Source organism: Bos javanicus, chromosome 1 (genome assembly GCF_032452875.1).
Source record: "Bos javanicus breed banteng chromosome 1, ARS-OSU_banteng_1.0, whole genome shotgun sequence".
Taxonomy (NCBI): domain Eukaryota; kingdom Metazoa; phylum Chordata; class Mammalia; order Artiodactyla; family Bovidae; genus Bos; species Bos javanicus.
In genome coordinates this window covers 152,755,306-152,769,273 of record NC_083868.1, presented here as the reverse complement: position 1 = coordinate 152,769,273, position 13,968 = coordinate 152,755,306, and the positions used below count along the sequence as shown (strand labels likewise).

General features: G+C 40.1%; 1 protein-coding gene and 1 long non-coding RNA gene across 3 annotated transcripts in view; both read left to right on the top strand.

Annotated features, from left to right (window-relative positions):
- Positions 1 to 13,968, top strand: part of ANKRD28 (ankyrin repeat domain 28) — a 216,346-nt gene that overhangs the window by 1,906 nt on the left and 200,472 nt on the right. The window lies entirely within an intron of this gene.
- The window catches only part of LOC133252494 (uncharacterized), a 59,172-nt gene continuing 52,274 nt past the window's right edge, over positions 7,071 to 13,968 (top strand). Inside the window, exon 1 of the long non-coding RNA XR_009737953.1 lies at positions 7,071 to 13,968. This exon is cut by the window's right edge and continues 22,676 nt beyond it. This is a non-coding gene — a long non-coding RNA (uncharacterized LOC133252494).

The window sequence follows — 13,968 nt, the reverse complement described above, 5'->3', positions numbered from 1 at the left end:
ATCCAATGGTGCCTTGTTTCCATAACTTATAGTTGAGGTAACAGTTTTTGTTTTAGTCCTATACTTTTGAAGAAAGTTATTTGGATCATTGTGTGCATTAGAAATTTGGTGAACTTTTAGTAAAGAGAGCATCTCATTTTACAGAAACAGGGTTGTATTTTCACATAAAACCCAGTTGCACCTTTGTATTTGTGTATTTAGGAATTGCAGTTATGAAGCAACTGTGATGCTACTCCAGTTTTAGATAATGTCCATGGTAAGGATGATAAAGATTTTTCATTTGAATAGACACTGATGCTGGGAAAGATTGAAGGCGGGAGGAGAAGGGGACGACAGAGGATGAGATGGTTGGATGGCATCACCGACTCAATGGACATGAGTTTGAGTAAGCTCTGGGAGTTGGGGATGGACGAGGAGGCCTGGCATGCTGCAGTCCATGGGGTTCAAAGAGTCGGACACGACTGAGTGACTGAACTGAACTAAGGATGATACGTAAAATGTCACCTGTAAACTTGAAGATATTTGGGCAAGTTAATGAAGTGGCATGGCTCAGATGGGGGAAAGAGCATGAGGGTTTACCTCTAAACTTCTAGTAGTTGGCTCATTTGGTCTGTCTTTTGGAAGACTGCTAAAAGTGAGTTTGTTTTTGCCTGGTTTAAAGGGAATAGCCACTTTTAGAAGTCATCTTGTATTTTGATATTTTATTAGCTATTGAAAGTAATGGTAAAAATGAAATGGAATGCAAATGTATTTTTAAAAAATAATTTTATTTATTTTTGGCTGTGCTGGGTGTCTTGATTGTCTCACAGGCTTTAAGTGAGCGGGTGCGTGTTTAATCCTGTCCAACTCTTTGCAACCCCCATGACTGTAGCCCACCAGGTTCCTCTGTCCATGGAATTTTTCAGGCAGGAATACCTGAGTGAGTTGCCATTTCCTTCTCTGGAGGATCTTTCCCACCCAGGAGTCGAACCTCATCTCTTGAGTCCCCCACAATGGCTTGCAAATTCTTGACCACTGAGCCCTGATAGAGAGTGCACAGGCTTTTCATTGCAGTGGTTTCTCTTGCTGTGGAGCACAGACTCTAGGGCCCGCAGGCTTCAGTAACTGCAGCTCCCAAACTCTAGAGTGCAGGCTCAATAATTGTGGCCCACGGGCCTAATTGATCCTAGGCATTTTGGATATTCCCGGATCAGAGATTGAACCCCTGTCTCCTGCATTGGCAGGTGAATTCTTTACAACTGAGCCCCCAGGGAAGCCTGCAAATACCATTTTAACCCTTTCCATCTATGAACAGGCCATTCAGCTATATGAATTATTTTACTTGGAGGAAAGGAGGAGATCCATTTAAGTACATAGAATTGTAAAGCTGGAAGGTGCTTGGCAGCATTGTACTCAGTCCTCATTTTCACTTGAGCTTTTCTCTGTTATTTCCATATTTATTTTGCTTTTTTCCATTGTTAATACAGTCTGTTACATAGAAACTAAACATAGGTAGGGGTTGTTTTTCTTTGTGCACATAAATGTCAGGGGGGTTATAGTTGGTTTAAACATAGAATCAGTGAGTAAACACAGTAGTTTGCTTTCCTATCCAATCAGTGAATGAGACAGCTCTCCCTCATTTGTGCCAACCCCAATATGGGGGTAAGAAGTTATTACTGTACTATTTTTTATTAGTAGGTGAAAATAACTGTAAATGAAATAAAAGGAATGTCTGCTGTTTGTAGGAGTGGAAACATGAATTTTTCCCTCGATTTTTTTCCCATTTTGATGTGTTTATACAGCATGAATCTGTAACAGTTACAGGGTTTTATTCAACAGGTGTCACCGTCAAGTTTTTTTCTCCTTGCATGGTTGCATTTAAATTTTATTTATTTTCCAACTTTTCAGTTCAGTTCAGTTGCTCAGTCGTGTCCACCTCTTTGCAACCCGATGAACCGCAGCACGAGAAGCCTCCCTATCCATCACCAGCTGACGGAATCAAACCAAACCCACGTCCATTGAGTCGGTGATGCCATCCAGCCATCTCATCCTTTGTCATCCCCTTCTCCTCCTGCCTTCAATCCCTCCCAGCATCAGGGTCTTTTGAAATGAATTGGCTCTTTGCATCAGGTGGCCGAAGTATCGAAGCTTCAGCATCAGTCCTTCCAATGAACACCCAGGACTGATCTCCTTTAGGATGGACTGGTTGGATCTCCTTGCAGTCCAAGGGACTCTCAAGAGTCTTCTCCAACACCACAGTTCAAAAGCATCACTTCTTCAGTGCTCAGCTTTCTTTATAGTCCAACTCTCACATCCAAACATGACCACTGGAAAAACCATAGCTTTGACTGGACGGACCTTTGTTGCAAAGTAATGTCTCTGCTTTTGAATATGCTGTCTAGACTGGTCATAGCTTTTCTTCCAAGGAGCAAGCATCTTTTAGTTTCATGGCTGCAGTCATCACTGCAGTGATTTGGGAGCCCAAGAAAATAAAGTCTCTCATTGTTTCCATTGTTTCCCCATCTATTTGCCATGAAGTGATGGGACTGGATGCCATCATCTTTGTTTTCTGAATATTGAGTTTTAAGCCAGGTTTTTCACTCTCCTTTCACTTTCATCAAGAGGGTCTTTAGTTCCTCTTCGCTTTCTGCCATAAGGGTGGTGTCATCTCCATATGTGAGGTTATTGATATTTCTCCCAGCAATCTCAATTGCAGCTTGTGCTTCATCCAGCCCAGCATATCTCATGATGTACTCTGCATATAAGTTAAATAAGCAGAGTGACAATATACAGCCTTGACAGACTCCTTTTCCACATTGGAACCATTCCGTTGTTCCATGTCCAGTTCTAACTGTTGCTTCCTGACCTGCATACAGGTCTCAAGAGGCAGGTCAAGTGGTGTGGTATTCCCATCTCTTTAAGACTTTTCCACAGTTTGTTGTGATTCACACAGTCAAAGGCTTTGGCATAGTCAATAAAGCAGAAATAGAAGTTTTTCTGGAACTCTCTTGCTTTTTCGATGATCCAGAGGATGTTGGCAATTTGATCTCTGGTTCCTCTGCCTTTTCTAAAACCAGCTTGAACATCTGGAAGTTCACAGTTCATGTATTGTTCACGGTTCACGTATTGCTGAAGTCTGGCTTGGAGAATTTTGAGCATTACTTTACTAGTGTGTGAGATGAGTGCAATTGTGCGGTAGTTTGAGCATTCTTTGGCATTGCCTTTCTTTGGGATTGGAATGAAAACTGACCTTCTCCAGTCCTGTGGCCACTGCTGAGTTTTCCAAATTTGCTGACTTATTGAGTGCAGCACTTTCACAGCATCATCTTTTAGAATTTGAAATAGCTCAACTGGAATTGCATCACTTCCACTAGCTTTGTTCGTAATGATGCTTCCTAAGGCCCACTTGACTTCACATTCCAGGAGGTCTGGCTCTAGGTGAGTGTGAGTGGTCACACCATCGTGATTATCTGAGTTGTGAAAATCTTTTTTGTACATTTTCCAGCTTTATTGAGATATTATTCATACATAACATATGTGAGTTTGAAGTGTACAACACTGCTCTGATACATGAATGTGTTGTGAAATGGGTTACGACTGTAAGTTAGTCAACACTTCCATGTTGTTGTTCAGTTACTAAGTTGTGTCTCACTCTTTGCAACCCCATGGACTGCAGTATGACAGGCTCCTTTGTCCTTCGCTATCTTCCGGAGCTTGCTCAGATTTACATCCACTAAGTCAGTGATGCTATCTAACCATCTCATCCTCTGCCACCCACTTCTCCTTTTGCCTTCAATCTTTCCCAGCATCAGGATCTTTTCCAGTGAGTCAGCTCTTTGCATCAGCTGGCCAGAGTACTGAAGCTTTAGCTTTATCATTAATCCTTTCAATGAATATTCAGGGTTGATTACCTTTAGGACTGAGTGGTTGGATCTCCTTGCAGTCCAAGGGACTCTCAAGAGTCTTTCAGCACCAGAATTAGAAAGCATTAATTCTTCAACACTCAGCTTTATAGTCCAACTCTCACATCCATACATGACTACTGGAAAAACCATACCTTTGACTATCTGGACCTTTGTTGGCAAAGTGATGTCTCTGCTTTTTAATACACTAAGTTTGTCATAGCTTTCCTCCCAAGGAGCAAGCATCTTTTAATTTCATGGCTACAGTCACATCTGTCCCTTCATGTAATTATCATTTCGTGTGTAAATTATATTTAAGATCTATGTCTTGTAACAACTTTCAGTATTTAAGATCTGTGTCTTATTTCAACTTTCAATTATGTATATACAAAAGAGCATTGTAAATTATACTTACTGTGCTGTTCACTAGACCTCCAGAACTTTCTCATCTTATAGCTGGACATTTGTACCCTTAGACCAATTACAGGGTTATATTTTATCAGCAGTGATTCATAGTATACATTAATAAGAAAGGTAGATGGTCTTTGTTTGGATAAGGGATAAAAACTCACAAACAGGGAGCTGAATGGCAGCTGATACTTGGCTTCAGTATCTAGGAGACAATTGGGAATGATGGAGATTCATGGCAGATAACAGGTATGTTAGCTGCTAATCAGCTCCAGTCCATTGTTGCTGGGCAGGTGTGCCTAGTATTTTGAGAACTCCAGTTTTTTTGTAGGAAGCCAGAAATACAGATTCTTATGAAAAATTTCTATTTATAAATGTTGGCAAGTTGGTAGTTATCATTGAGGAAATCTTAAAGCTGTGGTTTTAAAAGGGGGTTAGTAGGGAATGCAGAGTTCCAAAGAATAGCAAGGAGACATAAGAATGCCTTCTCTGTGATCAGTGCAAAGAAATAGAGGAAAACAATAGAATGGGAAAGACTAGAGATCTCTTCAAGAAAATTAGAGATACCAAGGGAACATTTCATGCAAAGATGAGCACAATAAAGGACAGAAAAGGTATGGACCTAAAAGAAGCAGACGATATTAAGAAAAGGTGGCAAGAATATGCAGAAGAACTAAAAAAAGAAGGACAAAAAATATCTTGTCCCAGATAACCACAATGGTATGATCACTCACCTAGAGCCAGACATCCTGGAATTCGAAGTCAAGTGGGCCTTAGGAAGCATCACTACTAACAAAGTTAGTGGAAGTGATGGAATTCCAACTGAGCCATTTCAAGTCCTAAAAGATGATGCTGTGAAAGTGCTGCACTCAATAAGTCAGCAAATTTGGAAAACTCAGCAGTGGCTACAGGACTGGGGTCAGTTTTCATTCCAGTCCCAAAGAAGGGCGATGCCAAAGAATGCTCAAATTACCGCACAATTGCAGTCCTCTCACACACTAGTAAATTAATGCTCAAAATTTTCCAAGCCAGGCTTCAACAGTACGTGAACCGTGAACTTCCAGATGTTCAAGCTGGTTTTAGAAAAGGCAGAGGAACCAGAGATCAACATCCATTGGATCATCGAAAAAGCAAGAGAGTTCCAGAAAAACATCTATTTCTGCTTTATTGACTATGCCAAAGCCTTTGTGTGAATCACAACAAACTGTGGAAAAGTCTTAAAGAGATGGGAATACCACACCACTTGACCTGCCTCTTGAGACCTGTATGCAGGTCAGGAAGCAACAGTTAGAATTGGACATGGAACAACGGAATGGTTCCAATGTGGAAAAAGAGTCTGTCAAGGCTGTATATTGTCACTCTGCTTATTTAACTTATATGCAGAGTACATCATGAGATATGCTGGGCTGGATGAAGCACAAGCTGCAATTGAGATTGCTGGGAGAAATATCAATAACCTCACATATGGAGATGACACCACCCTTATGGCAGAAAGCGAAGAGGAACTAAAGACCCTCTTGATGAAAGTGAAAGGAGAGTGAAAAACCTGGCTTAAAACTCAATATTCAGAAAACAAAGATGATGGCATCCAGTCCCATCACTTCATGGCAAATAGATGGGGAAACAATGGAAACAATGAGAGACTTTATTTTCTTGGGCTCCCAAATCACTGCAGTGATGACTGCAGCCATGAAACTAAAAGATGCTTGCTCCTTGGAAGAAAAGCTATGACCAGTCTAGACAGCATATTCAAAAGCAGAGACATTACTTTGCAACAAAGGTCCGTCCAGTCAAAGCTATGGTTTTTCCAGTGGTCATGTTTGGATGTGAGAGTTGGACTATAAAGAAAGCTGAGCACTGAAGAAGTGATGCTTTTGAACTGTGGTGTTGGAGAAGACTCTTGAGAGTCCCTTGGACTGCAAGGAGATCCAACCAGTCCATCCTAAAGGAGATCAGTCCTGGGTGTTCATTGGAAGGACTGATGCTGAAGCTTCGATACTTCGGCCACCTGATGCAAAGAGCCAATTCATTTCAAAAGACCCTGATGCTGGGAGGGATTGAAGGCAGGAGGAGAAGGGGATGACAGAGGTTGAGATGGCTGGATGGCATCACCGACTGATGGACGTGCGTTTCAGCAAGCTCCGGGAGTTGGTGAAGCACAAGAAAGCCTGGTGTGCTGCAGTCCATGGGGTTGCAAAGAGTCGGACACAACTGAGTGATGAAGTGAACTGAGAGGACCAGTTTATAACCTCTAGTGTAGATCAGCTTGAAGAAGCAAACTATTACACAATAAGATTCCTATTAAGAAACAATTTTCTTTCAGATAAAATAGCCAAAGTGGTTATAAACACTAAAAAATTGAGATATAATTTGCATACCATGAAATTCACCCTTTCAAAGTGTTCAGTAGTTTTATTATATTCACAGAATTGTACAGCCATTACCTAATTCTAGAACATTTCATCATTCCAAAAATCCATTAGCAGTCACGCTTTGTTTTCCCTTCCTCCTAACCCCTAGCAGTCACTAATCTACTTTCTGTCTCTATAAATCTGTCTGTATTTCATATAAATGGAATCATATAGCATGTGTCCTTTTATGTCTGACTTCTGTCACTTTACATAATATTTTTATGGTTCATCCATGTAGTAGCATGAATCAGTTGGTCATAAACTTTTATATCATGTTTAAGAATTTAAAGTATATACTTTTATGCTGTTTTACTGCCTCTGTGCATATTTATAATCTGGATGTTTTTTGTTTCCATTTTCTGAGTTTGTTTCCATTTTCTGAGTTTGTTTCATATTGAGTTAAATTTTGTTTGCAGTAATGCTAAAGGATAATAGCTTTCACTTTGGGATTTGTGTGTGTGTAGGAGCCATCTTTGTCAGCCTCCTTGGTTAATGTTCATTAGATAAGAATTCTTGATATATTATTTAAGTCATATGCAGAGTTCATCATGGGAAATGCCGGGCTGGAAGATGCGCAAGCTGGAATCAAGACTGCCAGGAAACATATCAATAACTTCAGATATGCAGAAGACACCACACTTACGGCAGAAAGTGAAGAACTAAAGAGCCTCTTGATGAAGGTGAAAGAGGAGAGTGAATTAGTTGGGTTAAAGCTCAACATTCAGAAAACTAAGATCATGGCATCCAGCCCTGTCACTTCATGGCAAATAGATGGGGAAACAGTGGAAACAGTGGCTGACTTTATTTTTGCGGCTCCAAAATCAGTGCAGATGGTGATTGCAGCCATGAAATTAAAAGACGCTTAGTCGTTGGAAGGAAAGTTATGACCAACCTAGACAGCATATTCAAAAGCAGAGACATTACTTTGCCAACAAAGGTCCATCTAGTCAAGGCTATGGTTTTCCCAGTAGTCAGGTATGGATGACCGAGCTGAGCGCCGAAGAATTGATGCTTTTGAACTGTGGTGTTGGAGAACACTCTTGAGAGTCTTGGACTGCAAGGAGATCCAACCAGTCCATTCTGAAGGAGATCAGTTCTGGGTGTTCATTGGAAGGACTGATGTTGAAGCTGAAACTCTAGTACTTTGGCCACCTGATGCGAAGAGCTGACTCATTTGAAAAGACCCTGATGCTGGGAAAGATTGAAGGCAGGAGGAGAAGGGGACGACAGAGGATGAGATGATTGGGTGGCATCACCGACTCAATGGACATGAGTTTGGGCAAACTCCGGGAATTGGTGATGGACAGGGAGGCCTGGTGTGCTGTGGTTCATGGGGTCGCAAAGAGTCAGACACGACTGAAATGAACTTGATATATTGAAAGGTTGTTTTTTTTTTTTTTTTGAGCAGAGTTGACATATCAATGAGTACATGTTGGATGGATTTAAATCACTATTTTGGATAGTTAGTAACTTCTTACTTGTTAAGTATTTCACTTACCTTAACAAGGGTAGAACATTATTTGACTTTACAGTAGGAAAAAATAAAAGATTCTGAAAAATCTTCTAATTGGGGACGCAGGATGTGTGATATGCTCAAAAGACACTTATGCTCAGATGTTCAAGTATTCCATAACAAGTGTTTCCTTACTTTGTGTTGGATATTGTGGGGGACACAAAGGTGCAGTAGCTACTGTCTCTGCACTGAAGAGTCTTATTGGCTTGAAATTGAGTGAAAGCATTAGTCACTCATTTGTGTCCAACCCTTTGTGACCCCATGGACTATACGTGGAATTCTTCAGGCAAGAATACTGGAGTGGTTGCCATTTCCTTTTCCAGGGGATCGTCCTGACCCAGGGATTGAACCCACGTCTCCTTCATTGCAGGCATTTTTTTTTTTTTTTTTTTTTTACCGTCTGAGCCACCAGGTGAAGACACACATAAATAAATGCACAGTGTTTGAGATGCTTCACGTGAAAAGCTTTATAGAAGTTGAAGAAAAACATGGGGCATATTCTTTGAAAATGTAACTAACATATAGTTTAAAAATAAGTTTTTTAAGTCATATGTTTCTTAATTTTTTTTTAATACCTTGTATGATACAGTGTAGAACATGCAGTGCTTTGTAAGAGTTGCAGATAACATGATTCCAAATTCAGAAAGGATCAGATGATCTGATTTTAGGAAGAGGGAAACCCTCATGGCTAGGGAGGTGTTTGAGGTTCACAGAAAGACTTTGTCGAAAGCAGACATTGGTGCAGGAAAGCAACAAGGGGAATCCCTGAAGGCAAACCAGAAATAGAGGATGGTGTGTGGCTCAGCCAGTAAAGAATCTGCCTGCAGTATGAGAGACCTGGGTTCGATCCCTGGATCGGGAAGATCCCCTGGAGAAGGGCATGGCAACTCACTCCAGTATTCTTATCTGGAGAATCTCATGGACAGAGGAGTCTGGTGAGCTACAGTCCATGGGTTTGCAAAGAGTCAGACATGACCAAGCACACACACACACAGTGAGGAGGTAGACCTGATTGGTGGTTGTAGTTGGAAAGGACTGGAGATAGATTGGTTGAATTAACAGTGACTACGGTATGAAGTACTTAGAGTACAAGGTTAAGAAGTTTGGACTGATTGGCAGGTGATGGAAGTCTGATGTAGGCTCTGTGAAGGGCTTCAGAGGGAATGTGTATATGTATACTTTTTTCAAGACAGTTCATAGTTTCATTAGATCCTTTGAGAGGTACATGAAACCATAAAGTTAATAACTGCTAAATTACAGGTTTTAGAAGAGTAGATTATAAAAGACAAATAGGGACACCCAAGATTCGTTAGGTGGCTACTGCTGTAATTCAGAACATATGTAAAACCTTTTCATTTAGTGTAAACTGAATATATTAATTACTAAGCTGAAGTTCGAATAGAAATGAGTACATCTTTAAAGGATCCTTGTATATGTAATAATGACTTATTTATTTATAGAATTGTGTCCTATAGTCATAAAGCATTTGGTAATTTTTTGTGTGCATAGTCCCACTGTGCTGTGATTTAGTTGCTCAGCCGTGTCCGACTCTTTGCAACCCGAGAGAGCCCACCAGGTTCCTCAGTCCATGGGGATTCTCCAGGCAAGAAGACTGGAGTGGGTTGCCATGCCCTCCTCCAGGGGGATCTCCCAACCCAGGGATTGAACCCAAGTCTCACGCATTGCACTGTCAGAGCCACCAGGGAAGCCCAGTAGTCCCACCAGGGTCAATTATACATGAATGCAAGTGAACACTGTGGTAGTGGGCGGGGGGAGGCAGGGGGTGGGGGGGAGCAGATAATCCAAGGAGTTAGGTTTGGGGTGTATTGTTTCTCAGCATTTTATTTCCTTTTTGTTTTTCTAGCCTAATGTAAAATTCAGTGAATGCACTCTCCCTGGGCTAGAATAAGATGCACCTGAAAATGTTCTATGCCCGAAGGGTTAAGCCTTTTTGTTTTGGATAATGTCTTCTATGGACAAGTCACATCAAACTAATCATTGAGTAATACTTCTAATTTAAAGTAAAAGCTAATGAAATCTTCAGTTACTTAAACCAATCTTTTTTAAGTGTCACAGTATATGGTACACAGTGATTACAGTTCTCAAGTACTTTAGGTTTGATTCCCACTCATATCCATAACCCCAGTTCTTAGTTATACTATTAATTGATTGATTCATCCACTTTCTTTGTGTGATGCTGATTTTAAGAAAAATTGCCAGGATTCTTTGTATATGCTGATTGGTATACAAAGCAAAGTCTAGATGGAGTTACTGCTCCCACAACTAAAGTTCACTTTTACCTAGTAAATTTAAGTTCAAATTCTTAATTGGTGATGGTTTCATAATTTGTTTGTTATAAAGTTAAAGGTATGTCTTTTCTACTGTTAAGGATTTAAGGCCACGGATAATATTAAAACATGCAGCACAGGACAGTTAAAATATTTTGAAAGGGAAATCAGGAAGCAGTTGTTTCTAACACAAAGGCTTGTTCTAAAAGCCTAGAATGAAAGTTACTACTGTCGAGCACGATATTTTTTATATCCTGTTACCTAAAAAGTACTCAAGTCTTCATAAACTTTGTCATATAAATTAATCTGGAGAGGCAGCCTTTTCTCTTGCTTCAATTTCTGGATTAACAGTTTGATAGCTTTTTATTTTTAAAAAAAATATGTGTTTATTGTGGTAGCATTGGTTTATCACATTTTGTAAGTTTCATATGTATAACATTGTATTTCTACCTCTGTATATACTATAGTATGTTTACCACTTCTGTCTTCTATCCCCACCCCTTCCCCTCTGCTAATCACTACTTTGTTCTCTATGTTTGTTTCTGTTTGGTTTATTCATTTATTTTGGTTTTTATTTGTTTTTTATATTCCATCCATGAGTGAAGGCATACAGTATTTGTCTTTCTGTGTCTGACTGACTTTGCATAATACCCTCCAGGTTCACCCATGTTTTCACAAGGGCAGAATTTCACTTTTTTTTTAATGGATAAGTCAGTCAGTCAGTTCAGTCACTCAGTCGTGGCTGACTCTTTGTGACCCCATGGACTGCAGCATACCAGGCTTCTATCACCAACATCCGAAGCTTGCTCAAACTCATGTCCCCTGTCCTCTGTGATCCCCTTCTCCTCCTGCCTTCAGTCTTTCCCAGCATCAGGGTTTTTTCCATTGAGTCAGTTCTTCTCATCAGGTGGCCAAAGTATTGGAGTTTCAGCTTCAGCATCAGTCCTTCATGAATATTCAAGATTGATTTCCTTTAGGATGGACTGGTTGGATCTCCTTGCAGTCCAAGGGACTCTCAAGAGTCTTCTCCAACACGACAGTTACAAAGCATCAATTCTTCGGTGCTCAGCTTTCTTTATGGTTCAACTCTCACATCCATACATTACTACTGGAAAAAACATAGTTTTGATTAGACAGACCTTTGTTAGCAAAGTAATGTTTATGCTTTTTAATATGCTGTCTATGTTGGTCATAGCTTTTCTTCCAAGGAGTAAGCGTCTTTTAATTTCATGGCTGCAATCACCATTTGCGGTGATTTTGGAGACCCCCAAAAATAAAGTCTGTCACTGTTTCCATTGTTTCCCCATCTATTTCCCATGAAGTGATGGGACTGGATGCCATGATCTTAGTTTTCTGAATGTTGAGTTTCAAGTCAACTTTTTCACTCTCCTCTTTCCCTTTCATCAAGAGGCTCTTTAGTGCCTCTTTGCTTTTTGTCATAAGGGTGGTGTCATTTGCATATCTGAGGTTATTGATATTTCTCCCGGCAGTCTTGATTCCAACTTGTGCTTCATCCAGCCCAGCATTTTGCATGAGATACTCTGCATATAAGTTAAATAATAATGTATAAGTAGTATCCATTGTATACCTCATCTTTATCCTTTCACCTATTGATGGACATTTACATTGCTTCCATATCTTGGCTATTGTGAATAATGCTGTTATGAACATAGGTGTGCATGTATCTTTTCTAATTAGTGTTTTGTATTGTTTGGATAAATACCCAGAAAGGGGATAGCTGGATTATATGGTAGTTCTGTTTTTTATTTTTTGAGGAATTTCCATATTGTTTTCCATGCTGGCTGCACCAATGTACATTACCACCAACAGTGTATGAGGGTTCCCTTTCTCCATGTTATTGCCAACACTTGTTTTTTCTTGGTTTCTTGATAATAGCCATTCTTACAGGTGTGAGGTGATAACTTATTTTAAAATTTTTTCTAAAATTTAAAAATCACTGGTAATTAGTGATGTTGAACATCTTTCATGTGCTTGTTTGGCCATCTGCATGTTTTTTGGAAAAATGTCTATTCAGTTTCTCTGCCCATTTTTTAATGAGGTGGTTTTTTGTTGTTGAGTTACAGCTTTTCCTTTTTGAAACACCTTTACTGATAAAATTCACAGACCAATTTAAATTATACACTTAAATGGTTTTTTGTATATTCACAGAGTTGTGTGTCTCCACAATTTTAGAACATTATATCTTGCCTAAAAGATACCTCTAACCCCTAAACCTGTTATTCCTCCAAGCTCCTGTCATCCCCAACCCTCGACAACTACTAATCTACTTTTTGCCTCTAAAATTTGCCTTAGCATGTTTTCTGAGCTCATTCATATTGTGAAAGTGAAGTTGCTCAGCCACGTCTGATTCTTTGTGACCCCATGGACTGTAGCCCACCAGGCTCCTCCGTCCATGGGATTTTCCAGGCAAGAGTACTGGAGTGGGGTGCCATTTCCTTCTCCAGGGGATCTTCCTGACCCAGGGTATCCTGCATTGCAGGCAGAAGCTTTATTGTCTGAGCCACCAGGGAAGGCATTCATGTTGTAGCTTGTATCAATATTTTTATTGCTGAGTAATAAAATAATGATTTCATTGTATCGTATGCCACATTTTATCCACTCAACAGTTGATGGACATTTGAGTTATTTTCACTTTTTGGCTAAGTATGAATAATGCTACTGTGAACATTTGTGTGAACATTAGTTTTTATTTCTCTTGGATGTGTACTTAGGAGTGTAACTAGCTAGGTCATATTGTTACTCTGTATTTAGCCTTTTAAGAAACTTCCAGTCCATTTTCCAGAGTAGCTGTGTCACTTTGTATTCCCACCAGCAGTGTATGAGGGTTCTGGTTTCCCCACATCCTCAGAAACACTTACTGTCTGTCATCCTGTGTGTGTGAAATGGCATCATTTTTGGTTTTGATTTGCATTTCCCTGATGGTTAATGATGCTGAGCATCTTTTCATCAGATCTTTTGTCCTTTTTTTAATTGGGCTATTTGTCTTTTTAGTATTGAGTTGTAAGTGTTCTTTATACATATTAGATACAAGTCCGTTAACAGAAATATGATTTGCAAAAAGTTTCTCCTATTCTGTAGGTCATCTTTCTATCCCTTGGTAATATTCTTTGAGGCATAAAAGCTTTTAATTGCGAAGTCCAATTTATCATTGACTCCTAGGGTTTTGACTCAAGGGCCTGGGCGAATAGGGCATGAAGAAGAGGAGCTGGTTTGAGGGTAGATGAATTCAGTTCCGGATGTACTGCTTTCCTAGTGGGACATTTAATGTAGAAGTGTCGTTAAATAGGTAGTTAAATGTGAGGCTGGGCTCAGAGAAAAGCGTTTTCTGTGGTAGTGAAGTGAATGAGAAGAGTCCCTGGCCGAGGAGAGTGTGAGGGGGGTATGGAAGGCGTGGAGGCAGGGAAGCCGGAGAAGCGTCCCCAGCGCAGGGCAGAGGGCCACGGGAA